Source organism: Halyomorpha halys, unplaced genomic scaffold (assembly GCF_000696795.3).
Source record: "Halyomorpha halys isolate HHAL.00 unplaced genomic scaffold, Hhal_1.1 Scaffold15.1, whole genome shotgun sequence".
Classification (NCBI taxonomy): domain Eukaryota; kingdom Metazoa; phylum Arthropoda; class Insecta; order Hemiptera; family Pentatomidae; genus Halyomorpha; species Halyomorpha halys.
Window position 1 is genome coordinate 1826821 of NW_027108914.1, and position 19725 is coordinate 1846545.

At 31.8% G+C, this 19725-nt stretch overlaps 1 long non-coding RNA gene across 1 annotated transcript; it reads right to left on the reverse strand.

Moving 5' to 3' along the window:
- Window positions 1–4926: 4926 nt before the first annotated feature.
- On the reverse strand, window positions 4927–18703 carry LOC136795710 (uncharacterized). Its single transcript, XR_010843360.1, has 2 exons — window positions 18449–18703; window positions 4927–5116 (listed from the first exon to the last, which is right to left on the reverse strand). It is a non-coding gene; the product is annotated as an uncharacterized lncRNA (long non-coding RNA).
- Window positions 18704–19725: the final 1022 nt, after the last annotated feature.

The following is a 19725-nucleotide window of genomic DNA, read 5'->3' on the forward strand; positions in this document are numbered from 1 at the left end:
TTTTAAAAATCTGTTGTTTTCTTATTTAAACTGATGGAAAAATGTGATCTTTATAATAGAGCTCTACATTATTTAGTTTGTAATTGGTGGTAAAATCATTTTTCCTTTCATTATTTGTGTAAATGAATAAAAGTTTGACATGTATAACTCAAACTCAATTTTTTTTTCAAATTTAATTTAGTAATTACTACATCTAAAATTATTTATTAGGAGGTCTGACCTGAGAAACCTCACCGATAAATATATGAGATTGCACCAAGCAGCCAAAAAATTGGAGCACACCAGTATCATCATGGCGTTTGTTTCATTGCCTCCCAAATTATTTAAATTCAAACATCTCAATTTTATACTAAACATTTACACTCTTTAGTATAAAAGTTCATTATTAATTTCATTAGCGGGCAATTTTAGATCTATATTATTAAAATTTTAATAGTTTGCCTATATCGATTTTTTAAAAAAATAAAATACAAGCTTATACTATGACACATACTGGACTGAAATAACCAAGCGTCGTGGAAAAGTGACGTATATTTAAGGTTTGGCCGTTGAAAACATAATTTAGTAGCAGATCAGTGGCTACGGGACTAAGTGGCGATATTTCAGGGAACGAGTTAGTACGGCTACAAATCCTGGTGGCGGTCAACATATTGCGAGTAGTGAAGTTTAAATGTGCAAAACATCCCTTATTAAAGTGTTTTACTGCTCCACCGCTCTACTATTTTGTTTCCGATCTCCTCCATTCACTAATCTATTTCAATTTATCCTGATTTACAATCGGCTGACGGGCTGAGATGCATCCGCTCTAAATATACAGCGGGCGCGACCTCCCAGGATTCTGCATCCACCTCGAAACATGTTGTAAGTGACAACCACATTGGTAAGCCTCTCCTTAGAAATGATATGAATATTCCATATCTATACTTTTGAGCTAAAGGAAACCACGTCCATTTCTTTCTTTTTCGGTGGAAGAGGGGAGAGAAATGCTTTATTCGGCAATGTTGTCCAAATACATTGGGTTGCTACAACACACAGGATGCATATCGTATAATAACCGCTAATTTTGATTTATTCTTAGTTATAAGTTTATCGTTGCCCACGATCAACGGAGAAGGGGGTGAGTTAAAGTCAAATAAAAAAAATATATATAATCCCAAAAGGAAAAAAACAAAACAAAACAATAAAGAATAAATTACTCCTTAGTCGCCACGTTATTTTTCTTGGAAATAACGAAAACCCCGAAGCATTATGTCCACAATATTACTAAAATATACCACTATATAAATAATTGTTGAATTATGACCACTGGCGAATACCTTTACAAGTAGATGACAGAAAACTAAGGGGGGGTTACCTATACCGTGAACAACAAAAAAAAACATAAGTAAATCAACAAGTTGAAAGCAGAGAAAGAACAACTGAATTATATGTACAAAAGTTTAATAATAAGAAAAAAATATAATACAGAGAATGAAAAAGGAAAAAAAAAGAATTCTTATCAATTAATAAAACAATTAAAACTTATAGGTTGACTTAACCTTAACCTTAATCGCTATATTTACATTATTATCCAAAAGAGTATAAAAGTGAATATAAAATAAAAAAAACAAGATCAAATTTAGTTCAAACCACATGTTGTCCTCCACTTCTATTGTTAATGATCGTCTATTGAAGTAAACACTATAATTTTGAAAAACAAAACATATATGACAACATTGCTCACATGGTGATATTCCGGTTCAAACCATAAAGACAGAGGGCCTTTAAACTATTAACACTTCATATTGAACAATCGTAACGTGTTCCAAAATGAAACTGTCACCTTCACATAACCAAAACACACTCGTCTGAACATACGAGTTCCCAGAATCAAACTGTCGCCTTCACTCAAACAAACATCGCTCGTGTCTTGTTTTCACCATGACAACCATAACACCTCTTGTCTGAACAGATCTAGTCAGTGTTTTTATTTCACCATGGCAACCGTAACAGTATCGTCGAGAGAAAAAAATAAAACAAAAAAAAACATATCTATCAGTAGTACACACTTGAACTCTGGCGTCATTGGGTTCGGTATATCTACAACTGATCAATAATCAACTAAAAACTAAACGGAATATATTTCAAATATAATTATTTTAAATATATATGTTTTCTTCCTCTAAACCTGTAAGAGAAAACCATGTTGGTAAGCAACTTAGAAATCATTTAAATATTCCATATCTATACTTTTGGACTAAAGAAAACTAGGTATAATTTTTTTTTATTTTGGTATTATACGTTCTTATTTTATATTTTTCGGTTTAAAAGGTGAGAGAAATACTTTATTCGGCAATGCTGTCCAAATACATGGGGTTGCTACAACACAAAATATACTCATCATATATAAATATAACTTAAGTATCGGGGAGAAAAAAACAAGTATATGATACCCTCGAACTCCTGTAAAAGACTGGATTCATTGGGTTCGGTACGTCTATATATATAAACTATCAACTTCCAACTAAATACAATATATTTTAAATATGAATGGAATATGAAAACATGGAATAATGGTCCGGGTGCTGTCATCATATTTCAAATATATTTTGTTTTTTATACATATATTTATTTTTTTCTCCTTCTCGCACAAAGTTAAATTACAATTTCTTTATACATTATTTTTCTTTATTTAATTCTCAAACCAATCTACGCGACTCTCTCATTCCTCCTTTCTCCAGTGATCCGCAACAGACATTCAAATGCAATACAAAATTGAAAAAAATTATCAATAAATCAAAAATATATAAAAATCACAGCCTATAGTTCTGTATCATAATAATCGGTTAATTCATGTACCAGAAATTATGATAAAATATCTTATTACCGAAAAACTAAGAACTTTAAAAAAAAAAACTGTATTTCGAGAACTACTAAACGTAAACAGCTCTTTTAGGACTCAAATTTTAGTAAATTTACTCTACTTTAAATGATGTTCTACTAGCTTCCTTGTGCTGTAAGTAGTTTTACTGCTACGGAGCTCCAAATGAAAAAACGTTTGGAAATATCCGCTATTTTTTATTCCCCCTAACTAAACTTGAGAGATCCATCAATTTTTACTTCTAATTATACATTATTTCCATTAAAGAAATAAAAAATGTGGGTGAAAGAACAGATTTTTTTTTTCTCCTTAAGGGCTCTTTTACTAATTCTTATCTTCTCATCTTCGACCTTACTCTGAAATCTCTCAGACTTAGGAATAGATCTTTATTATTACTGTAATTCTATTATCTCTTTTTATTCATATTCATATATAAATAGATATCTATGGAATAGAATCCATACCCAATAGCTAAAATTGTAAACTGCATATCTCATATATGTGTAATGAATGTTATTTCAAAGGCATAAATGAACTCCTGCTAAATCGTTTGTTTTCTTTATTACCTCCTCACAGAGTTACTGTGCAAAATTAATAATAAATACAATATGTCTCTAAGAAACATAAGCTTTTTTAATGGGCTTAAGGCCTGTGCCAACCCGCTCTTCAGAGATATCGCCCCTCCACCAAGACCTGGGAGGTGGCAAAGCACTGACCCCTTAGTAGACGTCCTCGCCGAGGGAAGGACTTCGGGCTCTGCAGCTTGAAGTCATCACACCATCACCACCAGCCGGAATGGTCCCTCTCCATTCTATGTAAGCCCCCAACTAGTATGTTACCAATGTGAAACCGCCTTCAGCGGACCCTGTAACTCATCTTACACTGCCATACGGCAAACAAAGTCAGTATGTAATTTGTATATATACTATGTATTATCATATATTTTTAATTGTAATTATATATAAATAAATAGGATTTGAAAAAAAAAAAAAGAAGAAGCATAAGCGCTAGAGTTTCCTTCTTTGGTTTTGACTCGGTAATAAAATGTATGCTACGATATTAAATATAAATAAATTCTCTAATACGGAACAAATAAGTAGTAATATCAATTTTTTCCCCAGATTTGGCTCCATGTAACTTCATCCTGTTTTCCCATAAAGAACCAAAGTTGAATGCCATATACGAAATAAATTGGAGGCGGGTAAACCCTAATGTAATACAGTATTTGGTAGAGTCAATATAGTCCCCACTCCACGAACATTGGTGAAGAAGTGGTGAAGTTGTTGGTAACATCCGAGGGATATTAGAAAAGAGGGAAGGGGGTTATTCCCCTTTAAGTTTTTAACGTATGGATTGGCCGTAGATCAGGAGTTGCTAACTCCCATAAATCCAACTTCCACAGGCCCGGATCTCCTCTTCTGAATTATGCAAGAGACCTTTAAAGAGGGTAAACAGGATTTTTTTTTATAGCCGAGGAAGCTTCTGACAGTTTTGAGGCCTAATCCAATAACCAAAACCTCCTGCCGATCTGAAGTATTGCTTAACTTGAGGAGGATGTAGGCTGTAGGTCAGGTGCTTCGTATATAGATTTCAAGTAAATTATATTGTAGGAATATAACCCAGAGTCAATAGAGCGAAGAAATTGTTAAACAAATATTCTCATAACTGACCATCATTAGGACTAAATGAGAACATGATACAAACATCGTAAGATGTGATAAGAGTTAAGGGTTCCAATTTTCTTTCAGCTAGATTTTTATTCACTCTTTCTTTCATTAAATTGTGCATCTGTTAATACTTGTTAAATGTGTGCCGCTTCAACCCACGAACGCTCAGAGGTGTAGTACTTTGTAAGAATGTACAGTTACTAGACCAACGGTTGTGCAACGAGGTAATTGGTCAGAATCAGGCTGGGTGAACTTCGGGAGGCTTCCGAACCCACAGGGCTGACTCACGGCTACAGTTAGACAGAAAATAATTAAAACTAATAATTATTTAAAATAAAATTATTAAATTAAAAAATCCGATTCGAGATTCGAACCCGGATCCTTAGAATAAAGTCTCCCTTGTTATTACTTCTATGTATTTGTTAATACTTCACTACTCATTACTCAAGTAGTAAAATTAAATGTCTTCCACTCATAACTGTATTGGTTTTTATAACATCTCACAATGTGAACCCATATGACTATGTACCATTTCTCTGTTTCATGACCAGGTTTTGCGTTGTTTGACGGTACTGTCACATGTTTACTCCTGGAAAAAGAATTATCAGTCACATGTTTCGTTACTTTTTACAAATATACTTTTACAAAACACTGCAATATTAATATTTGACCGTATGTATAAGATTATAGGAAGAACGTGGGTTGGAAAGTTGGTTACCAATATATAGTTCTTTTTTACTATACATTTATTGACCACTACCCAGATAAACTTTCTACCTCTACAAAACGGTAAACTATTAATCTTCCAACAAGAATATTATAGTTGTATTCAAACTCTATGAGTAAGAAAAAGTTTTACTTTTATGTATTTTTGCCCCTCTTTCAAAAGTTTAATTACTAATAAAAGGCTATGTTGATACTATGTACTAGTATTATGCAGCGCAACAATGTTAATGTGTGTAGTTACATCTTTTAATAAAAAAGTGGATGCGCTTGAAAAAATTGCACAATTTCCTATAATTAATTAGAAATATCTTGGAATCAATAGTTGATGTAATTTAAGACTGTCTAACTTGAAGAAAAGAACTTCAAAAAATACATAAGAAGAAAATGAAAATAAAATAAAAAAAATTTGTTTGAAGATTGAATGATTAGGATATATTTTTTAAATACATTTTCCGGTAAATAGAAGTAGTGCACATTAATAAAAGATATCCAACAAAAAATTGTATTCAATATGGATAAGACCAGAATAAATTATTTACTAATAGAATGTTTATCTCCGAAAAAATGTTATATTTCTACCATTTTATCGAAGTATAGTACCACAATTTTGGCTCATCGCCAGAAAACTAAGCATTTTTTTTTAAAATTAGGGTTTATTAAAAAGTTAAACCAGGCGAATTTCCTATGAAAAGCTTACATTACATTGTATTTCATATTTCGACTACTTGCGGCATTGGTAGAACATGCTTAAGAAAAGTCACGTTTGGAATAGAACTATATAGAACTATAAGGTCATTGTTCAAGTAACGGTGTTACTTATAAAGTACTCAACCCCTGACCCTTCATAGGTTACAACGATATAGATTATCGTTTTACCTAATAAGAATATTATACTATACATAAAGTGCCTGTGATATTTTGTTATAATATATGGCCTATCTTGTGTTATAATATATAGCCTAGCATTTAATTTGCATTGTTTTTTCTTCGTTTTCTGAAAAATACAACCGCTTAAATGATAATCGTGCTGCTATTTTTTTGAGCATCACAAGAGTGCCCTGAAATATTTTTTAGCCGTACCACAAGAAAGTTTAGGAACTAGCTTAGAAAATTCTAAACTCGTATTCAGCAACCCAAAAAACTGACTGGAGTGGCCCAAAAATAAAAACTTAAAAAAAATAATTTTTTTTTTTTAATTAATGTTATTTTATTAAGATAATTGTGCCGACATATTTAATTTTTTTTTTTTATTGAAATCTTTTTAGTTTAGGAACGGTGTTTTTGCAAAAAATATTAATGGACCACTGGCCAAGACTAACGGTGTTCCAATAAAGTGAAATAGTCAATAAGGGAATGGAATTTTTTCAAAGTTTCAAAATATGATCATAATAACATCATCTGAAAATACAAATATTCCATGCCAATGATAAAAATAAACATTTGCTATTTTATGTAGCTATAATTTAACTGTCAGCCATAACATCCAGCTGTACTGGACTATAAATATCCAAGTGAAGTAATTACCACTCATTACCCCGTCGGTACCGAATTTCGAAAACACTACCACAACCTATTCGAGGCAGGCGGACTAGGGGTGAGTTATGCGACTCGCCGACTTGACAGGAGCCGAAAATAGTAGCTACGCTATAATTCCACAGAGTTTCTTAATCAAAATAAATCCGCGTAGGTGCGGCGAACCACTCCCGAAATAAATGGCCGGGGAACGGCTGAATTTTGAGACCACAAAGTGCCATAGCTCAAGCCGCTAGTGCTACGGTGAAATACAGCTTGAGAGCCAGGGCTACAGCCTCGGGGCCAATTAACGCTTTCTTCCAGCGGCCCTCATCCTCAACTCAACCATCGTACGCAGGCAGTGTGGAATTACGAGGAAGTTTTGGAAGAAGATTTAATGAACATTATCGCATGGAGCGTACATAAAATCTATCCCTCGGGAAGAGCACAATGTTGGTCTTTATTTTAAGAAATGTATTAAATTATATCACAAAAGATAAAAATATATACTTTTTTGAAGTATTCATTTTAAAAATTACCCCTCTTTATTAGTCGAGGTTAAAATTAACTGTTGTTTAAGTAGAAAACTAAGTCCAACAATGGAAAAAATAACTTTACTATACATAAGTACACTTAGAACGATCTTGACTGTTTCTGTGTAATTCACTTGGGAGAAATGAAATTTAGTTAAATAAAATATATACCAGAAATATTAAAAATTAGCCATTTTACAAGTTAAGAATTTTTAAAATTTCACTATCCAAATACTTTCTCTTCTCAGAATACTTTCCATCCATAGGGAAACCATAATGGTGACAACCGGCTTGTAAATACCAAGATTCAGATTTCCCCGAGGTAGGCAATGGAGGAATTGGTAATAAACAAAGTAGGCAAGAAGTGGGAAAACGTAAAGATCAAACCCCAAAAGTCCCCCGTTCCTACCTTATGGAACGGCCACGGCCGAATGGTAAATGAATTAGCTATTAGGATAGCTATGGTACCCAATCTAATATCAATTGATCAGTATTAAATCATAATCAACATGTTTTGGTTACCTATTTTATAAAGTACACTTCATATGTGTAACTGTATTGTAAGAAGATTGTCCGGGTAGAACAATCTATCTTATTCCAAAATGTAAATAGCTGTAATAAATATAATGTTATCCCCGTTTAAATACCCTGCATGCCAACTAATAGCATGGCTAAGTAAATTGGTGATCATAACACATTTGGAAATATAATGACTGTTGTATCTAGTTTTTTTATTTAAGCAGATAGGCAATATATTTCTAAGAATAGTAGGTCGGTACCCATAGGAAAACCGGTAGAAATACATAATACAGATTCACAAATACATAATAAATGTTATTTCTAGATCCATTACCAGCCATAGAAACGCTATGAGCCAGAAACGTAATATTTTAAAATGGCATCCCATGTGGGGACGTTTTTACTAATTTACTACGGCTATTATTAATTATATTAAAAAGTAAAGCCCTATTAACATCAGTATTATAAGTGAATTCTAGTAATTTTAAAAGTAAAATTATTCAATGAGGTAGGACATAGATATTTCCTTATTTGCAATTGTAATTGCGGACTACGGTGCTTCATCATTAATTTACAATAATCAATTATAAATACTTGTAGGTTTCTAGATTAAAAATACATTCAGTATTTCTGAAATTCTAAATTACAGCAGTTGGTTGGTTATTGGTATTACTTTTTGTTGTACTCTTGATAGATTTAATGGAGTTATCAGAGAGTATGGGTAAAAGAAAGATATTAAAAAGTTTAGGAAGGCTGTGAAGAGTTTAGAGGAGATAGATAATTAGTCATATTTTTTTTTTTAATAAATGTATGTACAAATTGAAATTTGATACACCTGATAGCTTTCAGTGGCTACCTACTGTTATAATTTTTAAATTATATATATAATATAAACGGAAATATAACATATACACTTGGCCAAGTCGATTAAATTGATGTCACTGTTGAAATCACCTATGGTTTTAATTTGGAGACTCTTATACGATTTGAGAACGACGGTATATATTATTAGATTTAAAAAAAGCCTAGCCAATAGGCAATGAGCCGGTGTGATTTAGTAAAGAGATTGGGTAGGCGTGGCTTGCGGATTTGGCCCTGACGAATAGAGGAGAGGCAGCAACAAATCCCATGGTTTAGGGCTCGGAAAATGCGGGTATAAAAATTTGAGACACAGTCGCTCCATCCATCTTGCCCGCGAGGCTTAACTGAGACACTAAATCTTGGAGAGGAACACATATGTCCGGCCCCCTCCTTCCTCTATATCCCTTTATATCTTCTTTTACAGAAGTCAGTCTTAGGGCCGAAGAAGAGGCTCGTGTGGTCCCTTTCCACCATATTTTCTAACTATCTATTATCTGGATGTATTATTCGAATTCAAAAGTACGCCTAATGTGATTAGAAATATATTAAAAAAAAATAAAATAAGGCATTTGAAAAATAGATCACTTAAAGGTTAAATTCAGATTATATAATGATAATAACCTGAAAAAAACATGAAAAACATGATAGATAAAGTCGAAACATGTAACAAAAATGATGTAATATATAAAATTAGTTGTAATGATTGCGAAAAACAATTCATCACAAATACGCGACATCACAAAATATGTTTAATTGAGCCAAATTAAATAGAATGAATGTTCAAAACCCCAAAAATATAAAAACCAAAACATTATATACAGAACAATCACAATTTTCATATTGATAAAGTTGAAATTATGAATATTAGATCATACAATAGAGGCAGAAAATATAGAATCGTTACCTACGGGTAATATATAAAAGAATGTGATATTAGCAATAAAATAGACTATAATTTTTTGATAAGTCTATTCTAATGAATCTGCTCTATAAAAAACCTAAGTATATATCTTTGATACGCGATCATAAGGGCTTAAGTCGAAAAAAGAAATTTTTCGATTGAATTATACAGTTCAAAACATTAGGTAAAATCTAATTATTGATATTTTTGTAATTGTTATTTTTATAAAACAATATAGTAGTAAGTGTTTCTGAAGCATAAAGACCTTATTACCGGTTGGCAGCTCTGATTTGGTGCTATAATACGACATAATCTCCAAATATGACTTAAGCCCTTATGACCGCCCATCAAAGATAAAATCCTTAAATTATCATTATTCAATTTTATATTGCTATTATTTATTTTTTAATGATGAGAAGATAGTTGACTTTTTATGACCTATCTTTCATTTACTCCCTTCTCCTTCTTTATCCTTTTCTTAATTTTCCTTAACCACGTTATTAGTTATGTTGACCACATATTAGTATTGTCATATTTTCTATTCACTTCTTTTGTCTAACTTAACTTTATATTTTGTTTCTTTATTCTAGTATTATACTTACATATCTCTTTTTTTTTCCTTCTTTCCATAACTTTAATTATTAAATTATTACTAAATTAAAATATTCATATTTCTTTGTTTCTTTGCTTAATTAAATGACTTTAAATTTTTATTTCCTTAATTATGTTATTTTACTTACATATTTAATTACCTATGTATACGTTTTATTTTCTACTTCTTTCATCACTTTATTTTTATTAATTTTCATTCTGTACAATTATTTACTATAATCATTCTGTTTATATATTTTTTGTATTCATTGGTTGTTATCTTTTTCTTTGTTCTTAGCCCTGATGAAGGCTAGAAATTTTGGCCGAAATGTTGGCACTATTAAATAAGTTTTTCAACTAATTTGTGTTTGCTTCTGACTGCTCCCCCAACCATCTTCTCTTCATTAAATAATATTACTGCATTGAATAAAATATTTAAATTGTAACTAATAATTTATTATTATTAATTTATTACATATTATAATTATTTAGCTCTGTAGGATCTATTCCTTATTACAAGGAAGTTAAATTCGATTGCTAAAGATTTTTATTTGAAAATAATCGTTCAGTATGTCTTTTTGCCTATTTTTTGTTGATTAGTTACCTTGTGGTATGTGAGTTTATCTTGCCCCTGCTTTTTTAATAAGTCAAATGTAATACCTAAAATGTCATTGATGGTCACGACGTTAATAAAATGTACTCAATATCTTTCCAGTTCTTATTCACCCTTCTTTCCAGTTGCACAAGCCCTAGACAAACTGGAGACCGGGGAAGACACAGTGAGGGTCCCATCAGCCCGGATGATAAAAAGAGAACTGCTTTGTGCCTTTCTCTCGCCCTGAATAAGTAGCTTCGGAATTTATTTGACTTACAAATTTAATACAGCCCCTCCCTCCTTAGCCTGGAGTCTTTCGTCCTCTACAATTGTCCTTCCTTAGCAGTTAGTCGAAACTGGAATAAATCCTGGAACATAAGATAAACCTTCTCTTTAGCTAAATAACCGCTTCTGTGTGCTTGCTTGAGCAAAAACCCTCGGGGTCATGATATTAAGGTTTTATTATAAATATGTTTAACATTATCAAGTTATCGCGTCATATATTATTTTTCACAATTATTTAAATATTTCTGAATTCTAATGAACCTGCTTTGTGTTTTGTTTCAACTTTATAGGGACCGACACACCGGTAGTGCCACTTTATAAAATAGAATTCTAACATTTTTTACAGTTCCTCGAAAACGACCGATCGATATAATCTTTTCACTTTCTTGAGACTTTTATTATTGTTTAAATTAAATAATACGTATCCACGTAAAGTCTCAAAAAAATCTTTATTATTTCCTTAAAGCTCCATTGTTTCGGCCATCCTCGTGGATAATTTGAAATATAAGTTTACACCTCACATCCATTAATTAAAAGTTTTAAAATTTAATGGAATAGTGATCAAATAGAGTGAAATTAATGACCTGAGTAGAATTTCCTCCAAGAATTTAAGATTGCCCTTCAGTATGGCCGAAACGATGGACTTTTAAAGAAATAATAAAGAATGTTTTGAGACTTTACTTGGATACATATTATTTAATTTAGAAAAGTTTTTGTTCATATTTTTCGCATTACCTGGTATTTAATTTTTTTTTTAAATACAAAATACAACTTAACATATTAATATAAAAACTAACTTCAAATCAAGCCCATCAATCAACCCAAAATTTGGAGACTAAATCTGGACAAACAACTGACATGGAATCCTCATACAAGACTGAAAAGACAGGAAACTGCTCGTCGATTCCGACTATTACAACATTTACTAGACAAACGGTCCAAACTTCCTATCTATTACAAAAGACTGATCTACATGACCATTATAAGGCCTATTTGGACATACGGAGTTGAGCTATGGGGCTCCACTAAACCATCTAATTCCTCTCGAATCCAATCTTTACAGTCCAAAATCCTTCGTAAAATCCTTAATGCTCCTTACTTTGTCACAAATCAAATCATCCATCAGGACCTCAATGTCCCCTATGTTGCCGATTTGGCCAGAACCAGATACCAATCCTTCCATAATAAACTTCCCAACCACCCAAACCAACTCGTTTCTAACCTGGCTTCTCCTTCATTTCCTAATAATCCTCCTAGGCGTTTGAAAAGAAGATGGCCTCGAGATCTTCTCCTTTAGAAATGTTTTTGGAGTTCTATCAATGGGTAGATTCTCAACATGTTTTTATTATGTCATAATATCACTTACAGCAAATTTACTTGATGTGTATATATGTATACTGTTGTAAATATCAATAAATAAATTGTTAAAAAAAAAAAAAAATTTGGAGACTTATGCAGAGTGAATAAATGAAAAAATATTTCTATTCTCGGATATATGTCCCCTAAGAATAAATACATGATTCATACATTAAGATTTATGTCTAGCAAGGATTTACAAGAGTTCAGTATGTAAAATGAAATTACAATGGGATATTGGCTTAACTACTGTTTATAATGTTAGTCAATATATGCCTATTTATTTTATTACAATGATGCGGAGGTTTGGTTACACAATAAGTGGAGGAATAGGTGTTGTTTAAAGGAAAGAATGGATGAGGACTGGCGAATGGAGATGGGAAGAGAATTCCAGAAGGAGGTTGCAAGAATGACGAAGGATTTGCTATAGAAATCAATTGAGTGGTAAGTAAGGATGTTGATGTTTTTTTTTTCTAACTCATTTACAGAAATAAATCGATCGATATAACAAAGATTTTGATGCCGGAACCCTTACAAAAATATTTCAACTTATTCCGGTTAATTTGAATATTTCTCTTTAATTTTACCCATTACCCATTGAATAATATTATTCAGAGCACTTTATTGAGATAGAGTTATGCACCCTAGGAGAAAATACGTCTCCGTTTCTCTTCTGGTCTGGTACAACACAAAGACAAGTCAATAAATGGGGGTGAGGCTAGGGTCTGTATTAATGTGAAATATATCTGGCTATTATCCACTTTTGGCAAAGCTCTCCGGCTTCGTGTTTTCCAGTCTCTATTCAAATTGAGATATCCATGGGGACAGTGCAGGTATCGAACCTTAGGTACCATTGTAACTGAAATCTTTTATTTAACATTCCTAGTTTTCGACACATTACTCATTTTTCTTCAACTCCTGACAATTTGTTAATTTTTAGATTGATTTTTTTATTTAAATTTTAATCTTTAATTCGTATGATAGGTTTTTTATTTTAGAATGTTTAAGTTCCTAGACATTCTGTTGGAATAGATAAATCCTAATTTAAGCAGATGTAGAACACGTGGATAACTAACTCTGTCCGTCACAGGATCTATCGACCCTATACGTTTAGTTAAAACGTATTCAACATTCCAAAAACCTATTAATTTAGAAAAAAAAAAATGTTTTCACACTAGATTTAAATTATAATACCACGACAACAGGCAATTAATTACTTGATTTAAAAGTTCAGTAACCTCATTTATTTTTTTAAATTAAAAATACCTTATCCCTCATTTGAATTAAATGTTTCTGTAATACCTTATTTTTAGGACAGGTTTTCTAAGTTTTTCGTTTTATCCTGAATATTTTCTTTCTCTTCTTTCAACCAAGAGAGCCTATGTCTGAGGACTATTTCATGCTATTTGTAATGTATTTTTAGAGATTATGGAGACTTTAACATGTAAACTCAGTTCTTAAAATGACTCTCAAAGCCAAAAAGAGTGTGGATATTTTTTATCTTAAACTAAAGAAAATATCACAAAATTACCTAGAACATTGTCATTAGCATTTGCCTCTCCGTCCCACCTTAAATAGCCTATGATAGCAACTTGACTAATCTTATTTTGAAAATAAGTACTAACACCAAGTAGTATTTAAAAAAGCCTACTTATATTGGACAATATTTTATAGTTATTCGCCAAAACAAGGACTTGGCGGGACTTGAACCGCTTCAAACCACTTCTATTTCAGTCATTTTTATCTTGACTTTAGGAATATAATTAATTAATATAATTAAGTTATATAATTAATATTACGTCACTGAAAGTTATTGGGTCGATGGGCTCGCTACTGTGCGGTACGTTTTGATATAGATCAAACAATAAATAGTCTTCTATTCCCTTACAATTAAATAAAAAATATATATAATTAAATATAAAAAAAATAAAATAATTAAGTAGGAATGAGGAATTTTCTAACAAAAGTTATTATATCTACTTATGAAACGAATTTTTTTTTTTAAATTAAAATTCCTCACCAAAAACAAATTCAGTGTATTTCCGAATTATATTTTTTTCTTGTAAATAGGTTTAACAAAACATCATTTACAATTAAACTCTAACTTATGGCATTTGTTAGAAAACTCCTCAATATAAGAATTAAGAAAATAACAGAATATATATTGTCATAATGGATATGTTTCAAAATATTCAAAAGAATTTAATTTGAAAAAATTGGCATTATCCTTCATTCTGTGAATAAGAGATACTTATTAATCATTAATCACGCTTAAAATTCTTGTTCCCTATATATTGCAAAATGGTTAAGTTCATTACAGTTCGGTAATGCGAATAGTTATTTGCCTTAATAATATTATCAAAAAAAGCAAATATCACTTAATATAATTGTTTTCAGGATGGAATATTAAAAAGAAAATAGAATTTCCCTATAGCGGATTATTTTGTGCGTTGTACGGAGGTTCCATTATGAAGTGGTTAATATAAAAATAAAATATAATTGAACTAATCGAGTTATTTATTTATTATCACTTAAGGGACGTGACGGGCGTGCAGGTTGGGGTGTAGATCCCAGAGCGCTCGGTTCGGAACGTTGTAGGTTCGATTCCCACCACCCTGAGGGAGTTAATATTTATTTTTCGGCGGTCCTGAAGAATGAATCTTGACATTCTCACCTTGGTTAGTACGTGGCGGCAACTCAGGTAGCTGCCAGGGGTTGGCAAAAAAGACCACTTGCCGGACTTCCCCGACCAAATACCAATACCAATATCACTTGAGCTGCCTTTAATCAAGAATCCTTGCTCAAGGGGAGTTTGTGGCCAAGAGTTTAAGGAGTCTACCAAAGCAACTTCGTTACTGCAGCGGAACAGATTTGAATGCAGCGTGGAGGGATCGACGTGGTAGTCACAACAAATGAAAACTTGCTCCCACCATTGTGGTTGTAATAGGTTGGTTAACTATAGATAACTCTCTCCTCCCATCCTTATGTCAGAAATGACCAGAGGGTCGTAATAAAAAAAAATCTTAAGATGTGAGCTCATCACAGAAATATAACTTACCAACTTACGTCGCCAAGTGTTCAGTAGATTAGTGAGTTGGCAATTAAAAAGTTATCGCTATTTTTTGTGGTTACCGATAAAATACAATAAAAGGAGAATTTTGAACAACACATTTTTATTTTTTTGTCGCTAAAAAAATATATATTTAACAATAATAACAACGAATATTAATTTTTTTTCCTCCCAAAAATACAGCAATATAACAAATTCATATGCAAGCGTGATTTTTTTCTGATTACAAGAAAAAAAAAATCCAAGGTATCCTTAACACCCAGCTATACATATAGCATAACTCCTATATGTACGTACCAAATACCCACTAAAATCATTACAGGAGGGTATGAAAAAAAAAAAAAGAAAAATTCTGATTACAAGAATCGTGAGGCCTCCGTTTTCCCCTTCCGAATGAAATGTGGATTTTTCCTTTTTCCTTCTTCATTTACCCATAAACTTCTTAAATATTTTTTTTATTTATCCATTGAGAATTCTTGCTAAGAATGAGAACTGTTTATTTTAAATTAACGAAACAAAAGGTATCTTAGAGGAATATTTTTTAAAAATTCAGCATTTAAGTCCTGTTAGATTGTAAGACCATTTAATTTACCATTTAATATTAATTCACCGAGCTTAATCAAAATTGTTTGTGCCACAAGACAATCGAAGGAATTACTAACTACCAGATATACATTCCCCTATATTAATTTATTCAAAAACTTATTTCGTCAGGGGGTACGAAAAAAAAATCAAAATTTTCAGTGCCATTTTCGATAAAATCTATAGCAAATTTAATAATAAAGTTATTTGCATTCAGGGGACCGCGATTTAAACAACGTTGAAAATTGGATTTAAAAATTGTTCGCTGTCACAATACTTTTTCTTACTACATATGGAATATATTGTAAGTGATGATAGATGCCTTGCCTATAAAAAATAATAATGCGATTTTTATTGAAAAAAAATTTTTTTAGAGACTTATGTTTCTAACCATAGCTTCATTGCATACATATATATTTTTTTGGAGTTGTTCCCAGTTTGTACATTCATATTTTATGACTTGTTTACGTTATAGAGGAGTGAAATAAAATTGTCCGTGTACTGAATGGAGAGTTATAATAATATAGGACTTCAAATGTATTAAATCAGTAAATCTTTGATCGGTTCCTTAAAAACATTGTCTGTTACAGGTATCCGTTATGGAGGGTTGTCCGTTTGGAGAAGTTTCATTATATCCACAAAGAAAGAAGTTTGGACTTGATTCACTGTTATTCATGCTCCATAACCTCTGCGTAAACATCAACAGGTGCCATCATTTTGGAGCGTAACAGAAGGTAAATAAGTATTTCAAGAATACTTAAGTAAGTATTTAAGTCCTTTTATTCAAGATTTATTCGAAAATGTTTTTTATCGATTAAATAATTAAATTTTATCCAATTTTAGTCTCAAAACAATTTTTATTTCTTTATATGATGAGAAGATGGCTGGGGAGGTGCGGTAAGAATATATAACACAAATAAGTTCAAATAACTTATTTGATAGTGCCGACGTTTCGGCTAGAATTTCTAGCCTTCATCAAGGCTAAGAACAAAGAGCAAGGTAACAATCATTGAATAAAAAATATAAAAAAGAAAATATAAACAGAATGATATAAAGCAAATAATTGTACAAAATGAAATTAATAAAAATAAAGTGATAAAAGAAGTGAAAAATAAAATGAATATATAGGTAATTGAATAAGTAAGTAAAAATAACATAATTAAGGAAATAAAATAAAAATTTGAAGTTATATAATGCAAAGAAATATGAATATTTTAGTTTATTAATAATTTAAAAATTAAAATTATGGAAAGAAAAAATAAAATTGAGAGAAAGAATATATGTAACTTATGTGATTTTTTAACCATAATATTGGATAAAGAAACCAAATATGAAGTTAAGTTAGACAAAAGAAGTGAATAAAAAACAATAATATATGGTGTTATGTATCATGTATCGTTTTTTTTCTGTCATATTTTATTTTCTAAGTAAGTAAAAAGTATTAATATTGAATAGATAGAAAATAAATTAGAGCAATAAAAAAAAAAAAGTGTAAATAAACAACACTACTTTTTACCTTTTGCTTACAGACAAAGGAAGAAGGGACGGAGACCGTTTAACGAAGGGAATGTCCAGTACGTGTACGGATTCGCAAGACGAAATCAGGCATCGCAGACGTCAACACGTTCAAGGCAAGCAAAATCGCAAGCTGATGAGTCCGGAAGGCGCGAAGCAGAAAGGTCGGGGAGGAGGGTAGGAAGGAGGGAAGAAGCAAGGCAAGAAACCGAAGCGACCACCTCCACCCAACGGCACAGCAACACGTATGACTTCTTGATGGGTGATCATTTTGAATAAGTAGACATTATGGAAGTTGACAAGCATCAGAGGATTCGTCGTGATGCTCCGTTACGAAGCGCAGAAGGAGGTGGTGGTAGTAGACAGGTATATTATGTCATAGCTGGAAGGAATGATAAGGCCACTTTTAGTTTTGAACATACGCACTTAATTAATACATGGCGTAATGCCTATAATGTTTTTAGTTGAGGTGAGGTAGATAAGGATGCTGTAAAAGTAATGATGACTAGTCTTTGTTGTGCTCCAGTTCAAGCTTTGTGTTTTTTGAATGATATTTGCTAAATACATGAACCTTCCTCAGGGAACACGTGTTGTTAGTGTTGAATGTGCCGTTATACCCAAAGGATTTAGGACATAATTCAATACAGGTGTTTCTATAGCATCCTCTGCTAATAATACACAGAGTGTTTTTGCACAGGTCGCTGTAGGTTTGAATAAATATCTCCAAGTGGGTAATTATAATGTTACGCGTAATGTATCACAGTCTATATGATCATTGATAGTATTGGATTTCCCAAAGGTCACGATATTCCTGAACTGTTGTAGGGTTATCATATGTTTCATAGTACTGGTAAATTTGCTGAGAGTATACCTACCTTTGTTGGTGTATCACGTACTGTACCGTTTTTGATGGGTTCGTTGATGACCTCTCAAGATGCAAATAAACTGCTTCCAGGTTGGCCTGATATGATGAAGTTTAATAAAACATTTAATTTTTTGGATCATATTGAGATTCCAGTTCTTGATTACCTACCCATCTTACTATAATAGTGTTTGATGGGTGGTGAGGATATTCGTTTTAACACTCTCATAATCTTCCCATATTAAGGGCAATAAAAATTAATGTTCAAATTCGGACCAAACATACAGAAAAATTGACAAAAAAAATTAAATGATAAAAATAATACTCACAAAATTAAAAATTAAATAAATAAAAGTACAAAAATTACATGTATAAATAAACATATGATCGATAAAATAAAAACTGATTAAATAATATAATGAAAATTATATTTATTTAAAAATAAAATATATACGCATTCACACCAAATACAATATTTACATTCAGCTTTGGTAACTCTGAACCAATTCATCGGTCGGTAGCCCTACTACTAGAGATCCCAGCGCTTTTCTCCCAGTCAGTAATATACATGTTACAATGCAAGTTTTACATTTCTAATCTCCTGTAAGTGCAGTTGCTGGATACTGGTGTATTTCAAATAAATTGTTATAGTCCTTCCTTATATCAGAAGCTTTACAACCTCTATAAATGGATTGATATTTGTAAATTATACAAGAATGCTGATGCTTTGTATAAAAATGAAATCCGACGATTTCCGGAAAAGATTTTTACTATTAGTTTTTTTATTTTTATTTATAAAGTTATATGTTACTTTGCCTGGAAAATCATTTTTTGGTGAAATATTTATAATATAGTGATTTTAAAAGTTTGAAGGCTTAAGAAGATGAAACCACGGCTTCTCGTCTCTGCCAAAAGTTGGATATTTTGCCCGGCCTAGCCGAAGGAGGCCGACGCGGTTTGGCTCCGCTTCACCAGGACATAATAAGGAATTATTCCCTTAAGCAAAAACCCACCCCCCATCTCAGACTTCCGGTTTAGATTTATCGCTTCCGTAATAAGGGAAAATGCAGGCGAAATATATGGCAAAGCACTAAGGCACTCCAGAGTGTCCTTTGTCATTATAATACACCCAAATGAACCTACGTCCTTATAATATAAGATGTATCCTTCCTTATTGCCCTTTCTTTTAGGATTGAAGAGTTTACGATCATTGCCCTTGCGAATATTATTGGCAACTGACCAAGAACACCAAATAATCTTTGTTTGGTTTCACAGTTATAAGCCGCTATT